Consider the following 21,808-nt stretch of genomic DNA (forward strand, 5'->3'; position numbering starts at 1 on the left):
TGCTTTATAATTGGCTAAGAGAGGAGTCAGCCAATATAAAGAAAATGTACTTTTGTGGCATAAAGACAAGCAACAGTGTATCGATTCACCATTCTCAACACAATAATTGGGAATAATTGATAAGCTATGTCTTAGGAAATCTAAGCAGGAAGACATAGCAGATCTTGTCATCTCCTTAGCAAATGAGATGAGACTTGTTTAAATTTTTAGTTAAAAATCACACACCACGAGATTATAGTCCAAAAGGTATATTTGGAAGTACAAGCTTTTGGATCACTGCTCACAGGACACAGACTTTATCATAAAGATCAAAGTGTCACATAACTGATCTGATGCATTGAACAAACCTAGATTTCAGTTAAGTCTTTAATCTCTTAGAATGGGGATGCAGGTTTTGATTGATTAATACGTAAATCCTAGAACTTCTTTCAAGTCGTAGTCCTAAGATAACTTAAAGTTTTATAAATAAAGATGGCATTTCAGCTCAGACAATGCATTAAAGGGGTAAGGTTAGAGTCTCTCTGTGTCCCAATCTTGAGTCAGACTGGTTTGTTATGGACCAGACTAGAACCCTGAAGACATTTCAAGAAGATAGCCCAGACCCTAAATTTGCTAGTTTATTTAAGCAGGTGTAAGGTGGAAATTCCAGGAGTGATGCAGCTGGCCAACACACTTAGTTTTAATAAAACAGAATTTATTTATAAGATTACCAAATGAAACACAAACAGAAGAGAACAGAATACAGAATAACTTAAACTGTCTGAAAAGCCAACAGCTCTTCCCAAATTATTGATGCTTTTCCAAATACTTGCAACAAACTCCATAAACATCCTTTGGCACAAAAGGTAAAATCAAACACAGGTGTTTACAAGAGAGAAGTCAGAGAGATACCAGCACGAACCTGCTTCTTTGGGGTTCAGCAGCTTTTCAGCTGCCTGACTGCTTTTAGTCTACAGCCAGACCAGAGAAAAATTGAGCTGGGAGAACTGGCCAGCCCTCTTTCATTTACAAGCCTTTTGCCTGAGACAGTATCTGTTAGCAATAATCAAATTGACTCTAAAATCCTTCAACTTAGACTTTTCGGTATCTTTGTCTTTTATGACCTCTCTGGAAAAAAAACAACCAAGGACAACATAACCTTGTTAAAGGAGCAAAACCGTCAATATCCAAAGATGGTTTCATTTTAAACCCCCTTAATCCTAAATTGCTAGTTTCTCTACACCATACATATACATAACATTGACAATAAACATGCAAACACGCACTATAACATTTTGTTTCGGTCTGTTTTACTCCTGCCACCAAATGCCTCCACTGTGCTTTCCATTACCAGTCTAACAACATTCACAGACTTATCCTATTTTCCTACCTCTGGCCTCCCAATTCATTTCCTAACCTACCAACACTATGATTTCATGTGGCCTACTTCATTGCAGTGAAAACACTAGAGGTTTTTCAATTATCTTTCCCCTTCAATTATCTTTCCCCTTTTTACCCTGTGGTAAGTTATCCTCATGATTTTCACCAAGATCTACCCTTCCCTTTCCACATGAAGGTTTCTCTTTTCTCCAATTTCTTTCCCTCACAGATAGAAATTGATTTTGGAAGCCAAACTTTGATTTATGGACCAACTCATAATCGTCAGCCATTTCAGCTGCTAATCTTGCTGTTTAAACTCTCTGCTCTTGCACATTGGTTCTCACTACTTCAGAAAATGAATTTTTTGTACCTCATTTTTAAGCCCTTCTCCACCTATCAAAATTACTTTGTTTGATCCTTTCAAAGTCAGTGTAGGTTTGACCAGGGTCCCTCCTTAGATTCCTGAAATATAGAACATAGAACAATACAGCGCAGAACAGGCCCTTCGGCCCTCGATGTTGCACCAACCCATGATTGTCTGTAGTCTTTGGCACAAGCTCATGTGCACTTAAGATGGCTTTCTTCATCTCCTCATCCACCCAGATACCTCATCTGATCGTGATGTGAATGCCTTACTAGCTCTATCTATAAGGTTTGTTACTATCAATAAAACCTACATGATCACTGACCACTACATTTGTTTAACTACCTTTTCTGATAGGATTAAAATGGCTTCCACATCCTTCTCATCAAATGTAGGCAATGCTTGAATATGTTTAAACAGTTTCTCACCAGGCCTTTGGTGACCATGGGTTTGCTCACCCTCACTCTCTTCATCGCTAAGCTTACCTTCAGCCTTCATCTTCATCCTTTCAAGCTATCTTTCCTGCCTGAGTGACAGTTTCTGAAGTTCAAACACCCTCTCTCTTTTTTTTCTCTCTTCTGCTTTTAAACATAATTCAAACTCTGTTTAAACTGACCAAAATCAACACCCAGGACAAAAGACACTAACACCTACCACTTGCTACCTTCGAGTCCAACAACCCTAATCCCTGGTGGGAACCATAGGACAAATCCCAGACAAACCCCCAATCTGATATGAATCAGGCCAGAACCCTCAAAATATTTCAAGAAAGTAGCCCAGACCTTAACTTTGCCAGTTGCTTTAAGTCGGTGTAAGAGGACATTCCAGAAGAGATGCAACTGGCCAACCCACTTCATTTTAAACAAAACAGAATTTATTTACAAGATTACCGGATGAAGCACAAACAAAAGAGAACAGAATGCAGCATGATAACTTACATGAAAACCCAACAGATGATCCCAACTTAATGATGCTGTTCCAATACTTGCAACAGTCCCCATAAACACCTTTTGGCACAAAAGGTAAAATCAAACACAGGTTTTTACAGGAGAGAAGTCAGAGAGATATCAGCATGGACCTGCTTCTTTGGGGTTCAGCAGCTTTTCAACTGCCTGATTGCTTTTAGTATAAAGCTAGACCAGAGAAAAATTGAGCTGGGAGAACTGGTCAGTCCCCTTTCATTGTACAAGTGTTTTTTTTAAACCTTAAAAGCTTTTTTTGCCTGAGGCAGTAATTGTTAGCTATAATCAAATAGGCCCTAATACACGTTAACTTAGACTTTTCGGAGTTTGTGTCTTGTTAAAGGAGCAGCTTTGTCACACATTCTATTTCCACTGTAGGAATGTATAAGGTGTCACATGAACTGACTGCCTACAGATTGAACAGAACAGAATGTATCTGCAAATGCAAATCTGCAATTTATCTCGGGACTGTGACTTGAATGAAGTTGTGAGATTTACATGTTAATCAATAAAACCTGAATCCCCATTCTAAGTGATTAAGGACTTAACAATAGTCTAGGTTTGTTCAATACGTTTCATCATTTGTATGTTACTTTGATCTTTTACTATAAATTCTGTGCCTTATGATCCTACCCAACCAGTTATCTGATGAAGGAGCAGCGCTCTGGAAGCTTGAACTTCCAAATAAAGCTGTTGGACCATAACCTGGTGTTGGGTGATTTTTAATTTTGTCCACCCCAGTCCAACACCAGCATCTCCACATCATAAAACATTTAGAACATTGCTGCTATCAAGGAAGAAATAGCAAGATTTTTAGATAGAAATTGTTCCATTGGGTTCATGAGAAGCATGGGTTCATGAGAAGCAGGTCATGCTTAACTAATCTACTGGAATTCTATGAAGACATCATGATTACAGTGGACAACAGGGACCCAGTGGATGTGATGTAATCTAGATTTTCAAAAGGCATTCAACAAAGTGCAGAAGGCTGTTCCATTAGATAAAGATGCATGGCGTTATGAGTAATGTATTAGCATGGACAGAGAATTGGTTAACTAACAGGAAACAAAGAGTGGAAATAAATGAATGTTTTTTCTGGTTGGCAATCAGTGATTGTGGTGTGCCTCAAGAATCAGTGTTGGGACTGCAATAATTCACAATTTACAGAGATGGTTTGGAGTTGGGGACCACGTGCAGTATGTCAAAATTTGTGGATGACACTTAGATGAGTGGTAGTGGAAGTGTGCAGAGGACTGTAAAACTTTGCAGAGGGACATAATACTTTAAGTGAGTAGGCAAAGGTTTGGCAAATGGATTACAATATTAATAAATGTGAAGTCATTCATTTTGTTAGGAATAACAGTAAAAAGGACAATTATTTGAATGGTTAAAAAAGATACAGCATGCTGCTTTGCAGAGGAATCTATGTGTCCTTGTGCATGAATCACAGAAATTTGGTCTATAGGTGCAACAGGTAATTGAAAAGGCAAATGGAACTTTGTCCTTCATTGCTAAAGGATTGAGTTTAAAAACAGGTAAGGCCACACCTGGAGTACTGCATCCTTGAGAAAGGATATACTGGCACTGGAAGGGGTGCAGAGGAATTTCACCAGGTTGATTCCAGAGTTGAGAGGGTTGGCTTACAAGGGGAGACTGAGTAGACTAAGATTATATTCATTTGAATTCAGAAGAATGTGGGGAGATCTTATACAAATATAGAATTATGAAGGGAAAACGAGGTAGAGAGGATGTTTCCGCTGGCAGGTGAAACAAGGACAAGAGGGCATAGCCTCAAAATTAGGGGGAGCAGATGAAGGCATGAATTGGGAAGGAACTTCTTCATCCAAAGCATTGTGATTCTCTGGAATTTCCTGCCCAGTGAAGTAGGTGAGGCTTCCTCAGTAAAGTTTTTAAAGCTAAGATAGGTACTTTTTTGAACAGTAAAGGAATTAAGGGTTATGGAGAGAGGGCAGGTAAGTGGAGTTGAAGCCATGAAAAGATGAGGTATGAATATGGGTGGCACAGGTGGCACAGTGGCACAATGGTTAGCACTGCTGCCTCACAGAGCCAGAGACGCGGGTTTAATTCCTGCCTCACACAACTGTCTGTGTGGAGTTTGCACATTCTCCCCGTGTCTGCGTAGGTTTCCTCCCGGTGCTCCGGTTTCCTCCTACAGTACAAAAGTGTGCAGGTTAGGTGAATTGGCCATGCTTAATTGCCCATAATGTTAGGTGAAGGGGTAAATGTAGGGGAATGGGTCTGGGTGGGTTGTTCTTCGGAGGGTCAGTGTGGACTTGTTGGGCCGAGTTTCCACACTGTAAGTAATCTAATCTAATCATACCGACTGGCAGAGCGAGCTCCAAGGACCAGATGGCCCTACTCCTGCTCTTAGTTCTTATGCTGTTATGCTGATGAAAGATACTCATTAATGAAGATGAGTTTGAAACTTTCTAGTCAGCATGGATGATATGCAATATATATTTACAATGCACCCATGCATCTAAGAGATTCAGCAAAACTAACCATTTTACAGTCAGTTCCGTGACAACATGTATTTCATTCACACAAATTGGCTGGATCATGTTTGGTGAATTGGGAATGGTGCTTCTAAAATGCGAACTTGCCAAACTTGTGTTGGCTATAATGCAGGAGCAGAACTATCTTGTTATAGATGAAATGTTATCGAAGAAATGACTATTATTCTTCAAAGTTGCTGACAATGTCAGCATGATAAAACAAGCATTTTTCTTATCATCATTACTAGCCCCTTGCCGACAAAGATGACTCTCCTCCACTCTCATGGTGAGTCTGTAGGTGGCTGGACACACTGATGTGGTTACCACAGGATCTGCCACGGGGCAGAAGGTGGTCAGGAAAAGGGGTAGTGGGGCAATGGTGTGGCAGTGCACTTCTTTTGCTGTTTTCACCTGGCTTCCGTTTTTTTTTCTGATGACATGTCTCAAGTTGCTGACACCTTCCGAGATGTTCCTCCTCCACTTTGGACAGTCTTGGGCCAGTGATTCCCAGATGCCTTGAAGGTATCACTGAAGCACTTCCTTTGTTCACATGGGCTCACCTGCCATTCAAAGCTAGGAGTAGAGCACCTGCTTAGGGAGTCTTGTGTTGGACAAGTGGATAATGTGCCCAGCTCATCGTAGCCGATCAGTGGTGGTCAGCACCTCTATGTTGGCCTAGTCGAGGATGGTGGTGGCGATGCATCTTTTTTCCCAGCAGATTTGCAGGATCTTGTGCAGGCAGCATTGGTAGTACTGCTCCAGTGCCTTGAGGTGTCTGTTATAGCCAATGCACGTCTCAGAGGCATTTAGGAGGGTGGGAACTGCCACAGCTCTTCTGCTCTTTGCTTTCTGGCTTTAAAAAAGTACAGGAAGTTACTGATTTCACATGATACCCTTGGGCTCATAATGAAATAATGGCATTTTCTATTTATTTAGCTGTTCCCGGATTGACATATTTTTCTGGATCGTGTCTGCTGACATCTTTTGTTGCTTTCAACTGTGTATGCATTCCAATCTATAAATGGGCATGCACTAAATTCCGAGAACACAATGGCATTATGTAGAATTCTGATTACATCACATGCATCGTACGCAGAATAGAAATGCACAGTTTCCAACTCTATTTTGATTTAGTCCCTGCCCTCACCATCACTGTTTGAGCAGGCAGCATTGCCCTTTGATGTGAAGGTCACTGCTCATCTCTGACCACTTGGGTGTTTTCCTTCTTCCTAAAAAAGGACAAAAATAGAAACACATTGTTGAAATGAAGTTCAGCAGAGGGTGTGATAATGGGGACGAGTGGAGATGGTGGTAATAGGATGAAAAACTAGTGCAGAAGGGTGGACACAAATTTAATCAGTGCGTAATGTACTTTCGTGGTAACAATTGAAACAGCTCCATTTCTATTTGGCAGTTGGACTGCTCTGTAAATTAAGACCATGTAAATACGAATTCATCGTTTGAGGGAACTCAACCTTGAATGCTATTAGATTAAACCAGTACATTCTGATGCTTAATGTTATTCAACTTTAAAAAGATGATTTAGTTTATTTGATTTTGGCTAAATTAGTTTGCAGGACAACTGAGGATAATAGGGTACTCATCTATGCAACATTAAAGGTTGGTGTTGCTTCACATATGGAAAATATTTCTAATCATGAGCTCAACATTTCAGAATTTGTTAAGCTGCTAGAATACATTCTGCAATTGTGGATATAATGAATGCATGTTTCAGATAGTGAACACCCTACATATATAATGGGTTACTGATCAAGGAAAAACATTCATGGATTGAAAGATGAGGGATGCATGCTGAATTTTCAGAGTGTTAAAATTCATAGGATAGCATGAATATTCACACAGAATCAGGCCATTCATCTGAATCTGTCCATACTGGTGTTTATCTACTTACCAGCATAACTGCCTATTTGTTTCTGCCTAAAATTATGTTCTGTGTTTCCTTTTAATGCACCTATGTCATAGGTTTTGATTAGTATTCGTGGTAGCAAGTTCCATATTCTCATTGGAATTTGTCTGAAATTTCTTATCAATACCCTATTAGATTTCTGTTGATCATTTTATATTGATACCTTTTTGTTATTTTGTTCCCCACAACACGAAAACATTCTCTACAAGAGGAAACATTTTCTGTGTCTGCTCATTCAAAGCTATCACAAGTTAAATACCTCAGTTTGGTAACCCCTCAACCTTTTTTTTTCAAAATGAGATCTAACCTGTGATCCTTTCCTGATATATTTACCTATTAACTTCTGGCATCACCTTTATAATGTTCTCTGCAACTCCTCCCAGGCCTCAATGTTCTTTCAGTAAAACTGTAAATAGAACTGCACACGTGGTCTACTTCTCTAAGAAACAAAGCCTACTGCTTGTTTTGCTTTTATTGGATTGTTAACTTGCAGTACAACTTTTAGTGATAATGTATTTTGAGATCCCTCACAACAAAGGCCCCAGCACATATTCTTGTAGAACATCACTTCCAACTTCATAGTTGAATAATTACCCTTTACTTCTACTTTGTACTTTTTGACAGCTAGCATTTGAATCTTCCACTTTTGCCCGGCTCCACAGTTCTGATTTATTCATTATTGATTTGTGGGGCCCCCTATCAAAGGGCTTTTGAAATTCCAGATAAAATTATGTCTTCTGCATAAATAAGATTGGCTGAACAAGATGTTCCCTCTTGAAATACATTTTTGAATATTCATTATCACATTTCTGATTTTAATTAATTGAAAGATAGATTGATTAAGAAGCCACATATTTTTCTTGCTAGGCCTATAAAGCGAGGAGCAGGGAATAAGTGCAGCTAGATACATGGCTACAGGACTGGTGCAGGAGAGAACGCTTCAGATATGTAGATTATTGGGGAAGGTGGGACCTGTACATGAAGGATGGATTGCACCAATGTCCTCGGCAAAAGATTTGCTAGAGCACTTCAGGAGGGTTTAAACTAGTTTGGCAGGTGGATAGGAACCAGAGCTACAGATCAGAGGAAAGGGTAGTTGTTGAATGGGCAGAAGTAGAATGCAGAGAATTTGTCAGGAAGGGTATGCTGTTGATAGGGCAAAGGGATGGGTTAAAGTGTGTCTGTTTTAATGCAGAAATAACAGTGATGAACTTAGAGCATGGATCAGTACTTGGAACAATGGTGTGGCCATAATGGAGACATGGATTTCACAGGGGCAGGAATGATTGCTGGATGGTCCAGGGTTTAGATCTTTTAAAAAGAACAGAGAGGTGGTAAAAGAGGAGGGTTAGTAGCATTGTTAATTAGAGAGTGCATCACAGCTGCAGAAAAGAAGGTTGTTAAGGAGGGTTTGTCTACTGAGTCAATATGGTTGGAAGTCAATAACAGGGAAGGAGCAGTGACTGTTTTCAGAGTTTTCTATAGACCTTCCAATAGCAACAGAGAGATAGAAGAACAGGTTGGACTGCAGATCTTGGAAATGTGCAAATGTAACAGTTGTTGTTATGGGTGACTTCAACTTCCCTAATATTGATTGGAATCTCCTTAGTGCAGATGGTCTGGATGGAGCTGATCTTGTCAAGTGTGTCCAGCAGGGATTCCTGACTGAATATGTAGATAGGCTGACTAGGAGCCATATTGGAGTTGGTGCTTAGCAACGAGCCAGGCCAGGTGTCAGATCTCTAGGTTGGAGAGCATTTCGGTGACAGTGACCACAACTGCCTCACCTTTACCATAGCCATGGAGAGGGATACAAACAGACAGCATAGGAAGGTATTTAACTGGGGGAGATGAAATTATCCTGTTGTTAGACAGGAGCTGTGGAGTATAAATTGGGAACAATTGTTCTACGGGAAATGCACAACTGAAATGTGGAGGCTGTTTAAGGAGCACCTGTTGGATAACTTACGTTGGATAACTATGTTGGATAACTTTATTTCACTGACTCAGGAAAGGAATAGCAAGGTGAAGGAGCCTTGGACGACAAGAGAAGAGGAACTCCTCATCGATAGGAATAAGGAAGCTTACTTAAGGTTGAGGAAGCAAGGATCTGACACAGCTTTAGAGGATTACAGGGTAGCTAGGAAAGAACTCAAAAATGGATTGAGAAGAGCTAGGATGCCGCATGAAAAAGCCTTGGCGGGAAGGATTAGGGAAAACCCAAAGGCGTTCTACACGTACATGAAGAATAATAGAATGATCAGAGAGAGGGTAGGGCTGAATAGGGTTAGTGGAGGGAACTTGTGCCTGGAATCTCAAGAGATATGGTAGGCCCTAAATGAGCTTTTTGCTTCAGAGCTCATTAGAGAGATGGACCTTGTTGAGAGTGAGAACACGGGCTAGGTTAATAGGCTTGAACAGATTGATATTAAGAAAGTGAATGTGCTGGAAATTCTGGGAAGCATTAAGATAAATAAATCTCCAGGGCCTGACCAAATATCTCCAAGGTTACTGCAGGAAGTGATGAATGAGATTGCTGCGCCTCTGGCGATGATCTTTGCATCCTCACTCTCCATGGGAGTAATACCGGCTGTTTGGAGGGAAGCAAATAGAGTCATAGAGATGTACACCATGGAAACAGACCCTTCAGTCCAACTTTTCCATGCCGACCAGATATCCCAAACCAATCTAGTCCCACCTGCCAGCACCTGGTCCATATCCCTCCAAATCCTTCCTCTTCATATACCCATCCAGATGTCTTTTAAATGTTGCAATTGTACTAGTCTCCACCACTTCGTCTGGCAGCCCATTCCATACATGAAAGAGTTGCCCCTTAGGTCTCTTTTATATCTTTCCCCTCTCACTGTAAACCTATGCTCTCTAGTTCTGGATTCCCCCACCCAGCAAAAGGACTTTTTTCTATTTATCCTATCCATGCCCCTCATAATTTTATAAATCTTTTTAAGGTCACCCCTCAGCCTCCAACACTCCAGGGAAATCAGCCCTAGTTTATTCAATCTCCAACCCTGGCAACATCCTTGTAAATCCTTTCTGAAACCTTTCAAGTTTCACAACATCTTCCGGATAGGAAGGAGACCAGAATTGCACGCAATATTCCAGCAGTTGCTTAATTAATGTCGTTATTCCTCTGTTCAAGAAAGGGAATAGGGAAATCTCTGGGAATTACAGACCAGTCAGTCTTACGTGTGTGGTAAGCAAGGTACTGGAAAGGATTCTGAGAGATAGGATTTATGATTATTGGAAAAAAATAGTTTGATTAAAGATAGTCAGCATGGCTGTGTGAGGGGCAAGTCATGCCTTACAAGCCTTTGAGAATGTGATGAAACAAGTTGACAAAGGTAGTGTATATGGATTTCAGTAAGGCATTTGATAAGGTTCTCCACGGTATGCTCATTCAGAAAGTTAGGAAGTATGCGATACAGGGAAATTTAGTTGTCTGGATACAAAATTGGCTGGCTGAAAGAAGACTGCGAGTGACAGTGGATGGAAAGTATTCTGCCTGAAGGTCAATGACCAAGTAAGTTTGCAGATGACACAAAGGTTGGTGGTGTTGTAGATTGTGTCGAGGGCTGTTGCAGGCTACAACAAGACATTGACAGGGTGCAGAGCTGGGCTGAGAAGTGTGGAGGAAAAGTGGGCTCTTGGGGTCCATGTTCATAGATTCCTCAAAGTTGCCACCCAAGTTGATAGGGTTGTTAAGAAGGCATATGGTGTTTTGGCTTTCATTAACAGAGGGATTGAGTTTAAGAGCTGTGAGGTTTTGCTGCAGTCTTATAAAACCCTGGTTAGACCACACTTGGAATATTGTGTCCAGTCTGGTAACCTCATTATAGGAAGAATGTAAATGCTTTAGAGAGGGTGCAGAGTAGATTTACCAGGATGCTGCCTGGATTGGAGGGCTTGCCTTTTGAAGAGAGGTTGACTGAGCTATGGCTTTTCACATTGGAGAGAAGAAGGAAAAGAGGTGACTTGATAGAGTACACAAGGTAATGAGAAGCACAGGTAGAGTAGATAGCCAGAAACTTTTCCCATGGGCAGAAATGGCTGTCACGAGGGATCATAATTTTAAAGTGATTGGAAGAAGGTATAGGGAAGATGTCAGATGTAGGTTCTTTACGCAGAGAGTGGTGGGTGCGTGGAATGCACTGCCAGTGCTGGTAGTAGAGTCAGAGACATTAGGAACATTTAAGCAACCGCTGGACAAGCACATGGATGGCAGTAAGTTGAGGGGTGTGTAGGTGAGGTTGAACTTAGATTAAAATAAATACTCAGCACAACATGGTGGACTTAAGGGCCTGTACTGTTCTATGTTCTATGTTCTAAACTGGAATGGAAGTGGACACCGTTTTACAGCTGAAATATAAAGAGAAGTTCTGCATTTTGCAAAATTCAAGTGGTAGACATTTTGAGACTTGTAGAAATGCAAAGGCAACTAAGTACACCAAGTAATGAGTGTTTTGAGTTTGCAAGAATTTTAATTAAAGAAACTTGAAAAGCGAAATCAAGAAAGAGTGTGTCAGAATTGAGCTTGAAGCAAAAGAAACAGATTAAGAATTTAAAAGACTACAACTAGAGATTCAACAAAGAGAAAAAGTGAAAAAGAGGAGAGAGTTTGTGACTACTGGCACATAATGAAGCAGTTGAAAAAATAAGTTTTGAATGCTGAATAAGGAGTGACCTAGTCATAATTTAAAGTTTAATAAGGAATTGTTTAAATTTCTACAAACCTTAAAAATTTTAAGGAAAAAAATATCAAATGAATTGAGGTAGCTAAATGAAAACTGATTTTTATGCAGAACAAATTGACAGGTAGACCGTGGAAAATTCTATCAGAGGCGGTTTCTATGAATTATGATGCAATAATAAAGGCAATTCTGTGTGCTAAGTTATTTCTTGAAGCAGTTGGATAAAGGTATTGAAACTGAAGGAAGCACCCTGGGAAAACCAATACTAATTTGAAAGTAAGTAATTTTGAAATGTGGCTTATGGTGTTAGGAGTAGATACCACTTACGACACTCTCAAATAAATTATTCTCTTTATGAATGTAAAAACTCGCTACCTTTTGCACTTAAAATCCATCTTGTAAACCAGAGAGTGTGAAATGTTAAACAGGTGGGTACATGAATAGGAGGGGCTTGGAGGGATATGGGCCAAGTGCTGGCAAATGGGACTAAATTAAGTTAGGATATCTGGTCGGCATGGATGAGTTGGATTAAAGGGTCTGTTTCCGTGCTGTACATCTCAATGACTCTGAGTCGGCAGAAATAGCTGATGATTATGAGCTGATCAAAATAATAAAATCATTCCTCACCCGACTTATAAACCCAAGAAGGATATATAGTGGGATAATGAAAGGAATGGAAGTATCCAAAGTAAAAAAATGAAAGCCGGGAATGCCCAAGATCCCATCTTCAGATACGAGTGGATGGAGTTGACTTACTCCGAGGAAATGATTTGGCTGGAGTGAAAGTTGTAGCTTTGCCTATAATTGCAGACAGTCTGAATGGAATTAAAGATATAGAACAGTTGCAGAAACAAGTTCCAGCTACTTACCATCACACGTGGTCACCAGAGCAATGACTAAACATTGTCCATAACCAGAGGTCAAGGGTGATATCACAAACAGCTATTTGAGTAACCACAACATTCTTTAATGTTGGGGATGATTCAAAAGCAATGTTTAACATGGCTCTGTCAATTCAGGCTCATAAACCAAATTTTGAGTTAAGCAAGTTAGACAGTCAGCTCACACTGAAGCTGAGGCTGCAGGATTTCTGAGTATTGAAAATTGATTTTGGTTGAGGAAGTCGAGACACCCTCATAGACCTACAGATAAGGAATGGACAGATTTTCATCAAATGGTGTTATAGCCCAGATATTGTAAGGAGATATTTCAAGTAGACATGAAATTCCTATTGAAGGACATGTAGAAATATAGAATATTCAAGCATCAATTATCAGGCATTTTACTTGGCCAAGACATCATGAGAATGTAGTGCATTTCTATAAAACATGTCATTCCTGCCAGGCAGTGAGAAAACCTCAACATCCAATCAAAACAACATCTTTAACATCCATCCCAGTTTTGAAATATCGTTCAGTAGGCTGCCAGCAGATTAAAGAATCATAGAGTTAGTACATTATGGAAACATTCTCTTTGAACCAACCCGTCCATGTCAACCAGATATCCAAACCTAATCTAGTCCCATTTGCCAACACTTGGCCCATATAACTCTAAACCCTTCCTATTCATATACGCATCCAGATGCTTTTGGAATGTTGTAATTATACCAGCCTACATCACTTCCTCTGGCAGCTCATTCTATACACACACCACCTTCTGCATGAAAAGTTGCTCATTAGGTCCTTCTTAAGTCTTTCCCCTCTCACCTCAAATCTAATCCCTCTTTTGGACTCCCACACCCCAGGGAAAAGATCTTGTCTATTTACCTTCTCCGTATCCCTCATGATTTTATAAATCTCCACGAGGTCACCCCTCAGCCTACAACACTCCAGGGGAAATAGACTCAGCCTATTTAGCCTCTGTCTTTTGCTGAAACGCTCCAATCCTGGTAACATCCTTGTAAATCTTTTCTGAACCCCTTCAAGTTTCACAATATCTTTCATGTAGCTGGGAGACCAGAATGTGCACAGTATTCCAAAAGTAGTCAAGCCACTGTGGTTGGCACAGTGGCACAGTGGTAAGCACTGTTGCCTCACTGCGCCAGAGACCCACGTTCAATTCCTGCCTCAGGCGACTGACTGTGTGGAGTTTGCACATTCTCCCCGTGTCTGCGTGGGTTTCCTCCGGGTGCTCTGGTTTCCTCCCACGGTACAAAAATATGCAGTTAGGTGAATTAGCCATGCTAAATTGTCCGTAGTGTTAGACGTAGGGGAATGGGTCGGTGTGGACTTGCTGGGCCGAAGGGTCTGTTTCCACACTGTAAGTAATCTAATCTAATCAATGTAACATGACCACTCAACTCCTATACTCAATGTTCTAACCAATAAAGGAAATCTTATGAAATGATTCTTCACTCTCCTATTTACCTGTATCTCCACTTATAAGGAACTATGAACCTACACTCCAAGGTCTTTTTGTTTAGCAAAACTCCCCAGGACTTTGCCATTAAGTATATAATTGCTGCCTTAATGTGCTTTTCCAAAGCGCAGCACCTCACATTCATCTAAACTATACTCCATTTGCCACTCCTCGTCCACTTAACCTATCTGATCAAGATCCCACTGTACTCTGAGGTAATCTTCTTTGTTGTCCACTACACTTCCAATTTTGGTGTTATCTGCAAACCTACTAACTATACCTCCTACGTTCGCATCCGAATCATTTATGTAAATGTTGAAAAACAGTGGACCCAACATCGATCATAGGCCTCCAGTCTGAAAAGCAATCCTCCACCACCACTCCCTGTCTTCTATCTTTGAGCCAATTCTGTATCCAAATGGCTAGTTCTCCCTATATTCCATGTGATCTAACCTTGCTAACCAGTCTACCTTAAGGAACTTTGTTGAATGCCTTACTGAAATCCATTTAGACAGGAGAAAAGATGACCTGTGACCAAAATCAGCAGGACATATCCTACAAACCTAGAATTGCCCAGGCTCATGACGTTGCTCCTGTACACAGTACTAAGCATTTACTTCTCAAGTCGGGATATAATGCCAGCCTTTTCTCATTGTCACCTGTTGAAACAAAGTCTGTCTTTTTTGACCAGCAAGAAAGAAGTATTAGTGGTGGCTTAGCAAAATATTTTGAGAATGCACACGAGAGTTCAGAATAATGTAAATATTGTATGTCAGGTTGCAGAGGTATGGGAGGTGAAGAAAGTAACAGTGAAGCACACTCACTGAACATCTGCAGTTCTCTGACTCTCTTCTTTTTAAGATGCTACTGACACTCTTGTCTGCTTGATCAGACATTTGACTTTTTATCTTAGTACCACCTTTGTGGTTCAGTCTTAAATCGTATTTTATTATGCTGTTGTGAAGCATCCAGAGATATCTGTTTATATTAATAGCCAATATAATTATGAGTTGTTGTGATGTGGTGAGAACAGGAAATGGTATGGAGTGTGGTGATGGGAAGTGATAAGAGTGTAGTGCTGTGCAATGATTTGAGGACAGTGAAGGAAAGCAGGGATGAAATGCATTGAGAGTGAGCAATAACAATTGGGACAGGACTACACGAGTAAATGAATTAGAGATCTTAGTTTAACAGCACTGAACAGGTAATTAAGTTCATTACAGCCAGTCAATAGTGTAAGATTTCTGCCATTTACATACTTTTTTATCTCTTCATATTGGCAATAGAGAAGTAGCCACCACCAGGAAGATACCACTGCTTCTATTGGGATCAGTGCCTCAGTTTGCTTCCCATTCTCCTCCACAAGATCCTCCAGCATGGCAATGGAAAATTTGAGTCCATTGATTTACCAGTTCTTTTAGACTATCACAATAGAATTTTATTAATATATCCAGGATGTATCATCCCTTGAAGTAGTGCTGACTGCTTCAAGTTGCACTGGGGCTATTCAGGCAGTTGGCCTCTTCTAGTTTAATTAGGAAGGGGAAACTGATATGGGAAGATGTTTGTATTAATTTTTTTAAAGATTACTTACAGTGTGGAAACAGGCCCTTCGGCCCAACAAGTCCATACCAACCGGCTGAAGCGCAGCCCACCCATACCCCTACACCTAACACTACGGACAATTTAGCATGGCCAATTCACCTGACCTACACATCTTTGGACTGTGGGAGGAAACCGGAGCACCTGGAAAAAACCCACGCAGGCACAGGGAGAATGTGCAAACTCCACACAGGCAGTCGCCTGAGGCGGGAATTGAACGTGGGTCTCTGGCACTGTGAGGCAACAGTGCTAACCACTGTGCCACCGTGCTGCATGAATGCATGAGTGTGGTATGCAACAGCTTGCTTTATATGCAAATTTAGTTGCAAACCAATTACTTGAACGAAGAGTATAATTTCTTTATAAAATTATAAAATATTTTCAAATTTATTTTAAATTCAAAGTGTATCAAAAATGTGAAGTTATTAATAATATGTAAGGTGCCTGAATGACTTATTTTATGCCTGAATGACAAGTTAAAAATCTATCCCATAATTTTAAGACTGATACATCCACGCAAGTAAATCATTAAAATTATTGTGACTGAAGTGAATTGAGAAATTGAACAAAAATGAACAGGATAAACTACCTTTATATACCTCACATGATACTAATTCCTATACTTCTGAAACATATTACAGAGCCAGAAGATAGTTGCAAAAGTGGAAAGTTCAAACTTTCGCCTTGTCACAGCAGAAAAGGTATATATATTCTGTATTTGACAGTGATTTACACTATGTTAGTCAAATTGACTAGGAAGTAGAAATATTGTCTTTGTAATTACGTTCAAGGAAACACCACACTATGTACTTCACATGCACACATTAATGGATATTGAGACAGCAGCAGTATCTATTCTGCAAATGATTGGAGCTCAAAGCAATTTCCCTCTGTCATGCAAAGTCTTTAGGTAGATATGGCAGCTGTTAGAACCCTCACTGATTTTTCATTATTTTTATTTTATCCTTTTATCAATTTTGGTTTAGAACTGGCAACTGGGAACTGTATGCTAAAGATGAGTTTTGGATCGCAGGTAACAGCTTATATTAAAAGGAAACCAGACCAAACAAGGTTTTGTTTATTCATAAGGCCAGGACTGGAAACTAATTGCATGCTGGTTCCTGATCATAAAGTTCTATAAATGCTCTACAATCAGTGATGGCTTTGTGGTATTATCCCTGACTATTCATCCAGAGACCTAGGTAATGATTTGGGAATTGGTCATCAAAGCTAGCCATGGCAGATGGTGGAATTTAAATTCAGTGAAAATTTACAAATGAGAGTCTGATGATAACCAGGATCCATTACTTATTAGTGGGCAAAAACCTAATTGGTTCACTAATGCCCTTTAGAGAAGGAAACAGCCATCCTTACCTGCTCTGGACTACATGTGATCCCAAACCCACTGCAATGTGGCTGACTCTTAACTGCCGGCAGTTTGGGAGGGGCAATAAATGCTGACCTAAGCAGTGATGCCCTCATCCAGTGAATGAATAAAAATGATTGAGGAAGAGCATTATGTTTAAATAGATAGCAGAAATAGGCTATTAAATGGTCAGTTGCTGTTCATTATTTCCAGTCTGAAACAGACATCATCAGGTGAATGAAAAATGTCAGCTGTTGAATGGTGACTCATAGAAGAGATGATCGGTCTGTTGGAGAGTGGTCAGAGTTTGAACTGGGTTTTGAAATGTTTGTTAAGCAAAATGGAGTTTGGCTATTGATGTTATGTCATGAAGATTTGAAAGCTCCTTGTCTGACCTTCCATAGAGTAGAAAATTATATTATAAGTTGAATTATCTTTATCTGGGGGAATTGTAAAGATGAACCTAATTGACATTTTCTGAAAAATCAACTAAGAAATCATCAATGTTTGTGGAACAATGCATCATGAAAACCATTTGAGTAAACTTGCCAGTTTTGTTGTTTTCTTTTATTTATCCCTTAACCTGTTTGTTTGTCTGTTTGTCTTTTTGGTGAATGGGCTGAAAGCAATGGTTTTTGGGCTTAAGACATAGACCAAATAGATTACTTTGTTAATTAGTTTTATTTTAATAAAATTATTGTTTTATTAATAAATTGCTAAGTCTTTGGTTTAAGATACAAACTGATTTTGAGAATTGATTATTTGCATATTGTCAGATTGGTTATTCAAAATGTTAGCTAGGAATCATCAGTGTCAATTTTGAGAGTCTTCGGAGTTTTAATATAGATGGAGAAAGACTGATTTGGTTCACCTGTCGTTCTGCATGTCGTAACACAGTGAGAACAGGGAGAGGTATGAAGAAACTCTGAAATTTTGTTTTGCTGCCTTGTTTGCTTCTATGCCCACTGTACACAATGACAAATATCTTTGTCCCAAGTGTGATTAATTTGTGGTACTCACTGTTGCGAAGTTGGGCTGAGTATTTATGGTTGAAAGGCAGGATCTTAGAATTTCATGTTTGTAAAATGGTAGGGCATGGTCCTTTTAATCAAAGATTATGTTTTTTTCTATGCTTAGAGATTTAAAGAAGAGTGTTTGTGGGCACAGCTTGCCAATTGGCAGGTGCTCAAATCGAAGCATTTGTATCAAAAGGCTGTTTGCAGGCAAAGCACATTTTTACAAAGATAACAGATTTTTAAATTTAGCCAAGTAATTTAAACCAGACACTTGGAGACTAAGGTCCAATTAAACCTTAAACCAATCCGATTGTAAAGAAATGAATAGGTCATCAAGTGCATAAAAGAAGAGGACATTTGAAAATCAGCAAGGAGCAAGCTGTTATCTGAAGAGATTAGCTCTCAAAGTAACTAACATCTGATGAAAGGTACAGTGACACTCTTAGAAAATATGCCTGATACAAGAACTTGAAGGAGAAGGTGTTCCTGTAAGAAGATCAGCAGAGAGAGGGTGGAGCATTCCGGAAGACACATTCTGGCTGTAATTTGGAGAGACTCAATTCTAATTTTTAATTTTTGTATATGTAAGTGGGACTTGTATTTATTGAAACAGCATAACGTTAGAATATTGTTTTTATTCTAGAATGGGTAGTCAGAGAGAAATTGTTCAATTTATTAGTGGTTCTGTTAATTTGTTCACTGTTGAAGTTAGATAATTAAATTTTTCCTTGTTGATTTTAGAGTGAGTGAAAGGATTTCATTTCATTCAACCATTCCTTTATAACTGATTGAAGGGTAAGATTGAAGGGTTATATCATTTTTCGCACTTCTGTTAGCAGATTATGAGGCGAGGCGAGCCTCTGTGTGTTTCGGTTTTAGTTATTGGGTGAGGGGTTGTCAACCTCTGCTTCATCACATTGTCCTGCTTATTGTGTGTCAACTTCTTTGCAAAAATGTTAAAATATTGAATGGTGGCATAAGGAGATATCTTAAGACTGTGTGTGTGAGGATAGTCTATTGTGAATGTTGTGTGCAGATTCCAATTGTATGGTAAGGTAGAGAAGTAATAGGCAGTAGGCAGTGCAGAGTGTAACAGTAACAGAAAAACAAGATGTATTAAAAGATGATCACCATAATTAGAGGTGAGTGAAAAAATTTTAGAATCATGGCTGCGTAAATCAAGATCCAGTTCTAATTCTTCCTACCCTACTACAGCCAGTCAGATGAATAACCATTATGAAATGTGTGTAGTTCTAGCCTCTCTATTTTTAATCAAGCTGTTGGATATGTTATGATGCACTTACAGGGAAGAGTGCAATTTGAACTCAGACCTTCTGGCCTAGAGATAGGGACAGTGCTGCACCATAAGATTCTGCTTGACTCTTTTAATCTAATTAGGAAAGGGAATCTTTGATATATGCTGTGTGTGCTCAACCCATTTCAGACACAATTTCTGAAATGCAGTCTGCCTGCAAAGATTTGGAAAACATTATTTTGTAACTTTACAGTGGATTTTTCATTAAAGTTGTTATTCTAAACGGGCAATAGATAAGCATTCCTATCTGTTTTCTAATCAACCTGTTCAGAGATGTTATTGGAGCAAATTGGATTTGAGCCTGATCACTTGGCCCAGAGGTAGGGATACTACCAGTGCAGTACAAATGCCCTTGTGTTGAAAGTATATTTAATTGTTCGTGCTAATGGATACAAATGGATTGAGAACTAAGCAGACAAAAATGGCCTTTGTTTGCCTAACTTAATGGCAATTTACCATTTCTAAAATATATTTCAGGTTCAGAAGATACTTGCAAATACATAAATGAAAAGTCAAATCTTCAGCCTTGTCACAAACCAAAAGGTACGTAAATTCAGTATTTGTGTCAGTGCTTTAAAATATATGTCAGTATTCAACAATAGCTCTATTTCCTAATTATATTCAAGGAGGATCTTGTATATCCTTTGTATGGATGAACCTTGGATTTGTAATATGTATGCTACAGATGAATGCTCCTCAGAGTATCTTCACTTTGTCATATAAAGTGTATGGGGAGTATATACATAGGGGAAAGGGAGAGAGAGAGAGAGAGAGAGAGAGAAAGAATCAGTGGGAGAGAAAGAGTCTGAGGGAGAGGGAGAGAGTGGGGAGAATATATAGTAGCAGTGAGAAGGGCAAAGAGATCAGAAGGAGAAGATAAAAGAAAAATGATGGAAATGGAAATGTCAAACTAGAATGAGAAATACAAAAGAAAGATAAAACAAGAGAACATGAACATAAGCTTAAAATGGTGCATTTGGAGGTGTCAGATGTTGACGCAGGCTCAGTTAGAGGAAATCTGAGGAATAATCTGAGGTCTGGTAAGGAAGTATTTAAGTTTTCACAGGCCCTGCCAAAGTTTGAAGAAAAGGATTTAAAAAGGTATTCTATTTGTCATTTGAGAAAATGGCTTGAAAAATGAATTGAGCAAAAGAAGAGTGCACATTGCTTATGCATAGTAAGTTGGCTGGTAAAGCACAGGAAATTTAGGTTTCACTGTCAGAGGAGGTTTCTAAGGATAATGATGCAGTAAAAGATATTATGTTGGCTGCATATGAGTTAGTTCCTGAGGTATATAGACAAGGTTCTGGAACTTAAGAAAGCATCCCAGGCAAACCTATATTGAATTCGAAAAGGTTAAGCAAAGTACTTTTGACAGGCAGATAAGAGCATTAGAACAAGAAACCACATATGAAGTTCTCAGAGTGGTTATTTCACTACTTCCATATAGGAACTCATGTTGAGGACTAAGGGTTGCAGCTGCTAGACAGACGGCCATCATGGCTGATGATTATGACTTAATGCATAAAACTACATTTTTTTCCACCATCCTCATATGTTTGAAATGGATAGAAAATCGAAGATTGAAGACAAGGAACCAAGGTAAGGAATGGATAGCTTGGAATGCCCCAAGGTGTCCTCTTCAAATCAGAAAGAAAGTGCTAAAGAAGAGGTGAGAATTGGAAACTAAAGTATTTCCATTAAACAAGAATGATTTGACAGGAGTGAAAATCATAGCTTTGCCTATAATCACTCAAAACTCAATTTTGAGGTTAATGAAACTGAACAATTACAGGAATAGGTTCTGATTTTTTTCCATCATGTGCTGTGAATGCAGCAATAGCTAAATAACATTCATCATTAAAGGTCACAGTATTACCACAAACAGCTGTTGGAATAGATGAATCTGTATTTAAGACAGAAGTTAGTTCAAAGAGGTGTATACCATATCTTCATTAAATTGAGGCTTAGGAAGCAGGTCCACAGTTAAGTAAATTAGCAAAGACAACTCACACTGAAGGTAAGATTATTTTATTGTAAATGGAATTTTGATGAGGAAGTGGTGATATCCTCACAGAACCAGGCATAAAGAATAGACAGTTGTTCATCAAAAAATGGTACTGCCCAGATATTGTAAGGAGGTAGTGTGAGCAGCACATGAAGTTGCTCTGGCAGGTCATATAGAAATATTGAAAATGTAGCCATCGAGAAACAGTTATCTGACATGGACAGGATTTTGTAATAATGTAGAACATGTTCCGTAGTACATCTCAGACATGTCAGGTGACAGTAAAATCTCAATAATCAGGCCATTACC

At 39.3% G+C, this 21,808-nt stretch overlaps 1 long non-coding RNA gene across 2 annotated transcripts in view; it reads right to left on the reverse strand.

The window, feature by feature from the left end:
• Positions 1-426: 426 nt before the first annotated feature.
• Positions 427-21,808, reverse strand: part of LOC132827086 (uncharacterized) — a 56,728-nt gene continuing 35,346 nt past the window's right edge. Inside the window, exons 3-4 of one of the 2 annotated variants that reach the window (XR_009645970.1) lie at positions 6,349-6,430; positions 427-6,050 (exon numbers count right to left, since the gene is read on the reverse strand). This is a non-coding gene — a long non-coding RNA (uncharacterized LOC132827086). Of the gene's footprint in view, positions 6,055-6,348; positions 6,431-21,808 lie in introns of both variants that reach the window. The other variant, XR_009645969.1, reaches the window with a different exon arrangement.

This window comes from Hemiscyllium ocellatum, chromosome 24 (genome assembly GCF_020745735.1).
Source record: "Hemiscyllium ocellatum isolate sHemOce1 chromosome 24, sHemOce1.pat.X.cur, whole genome shotgun sequence".
NCBI classification, from domain to species: Eukaryota; Metazoa; Chordata; class Chondrichthyes; order Orectolobiformes; family Hemiscylliidae; genus Hemiscyllium; species Hemiscyllium ocellatum.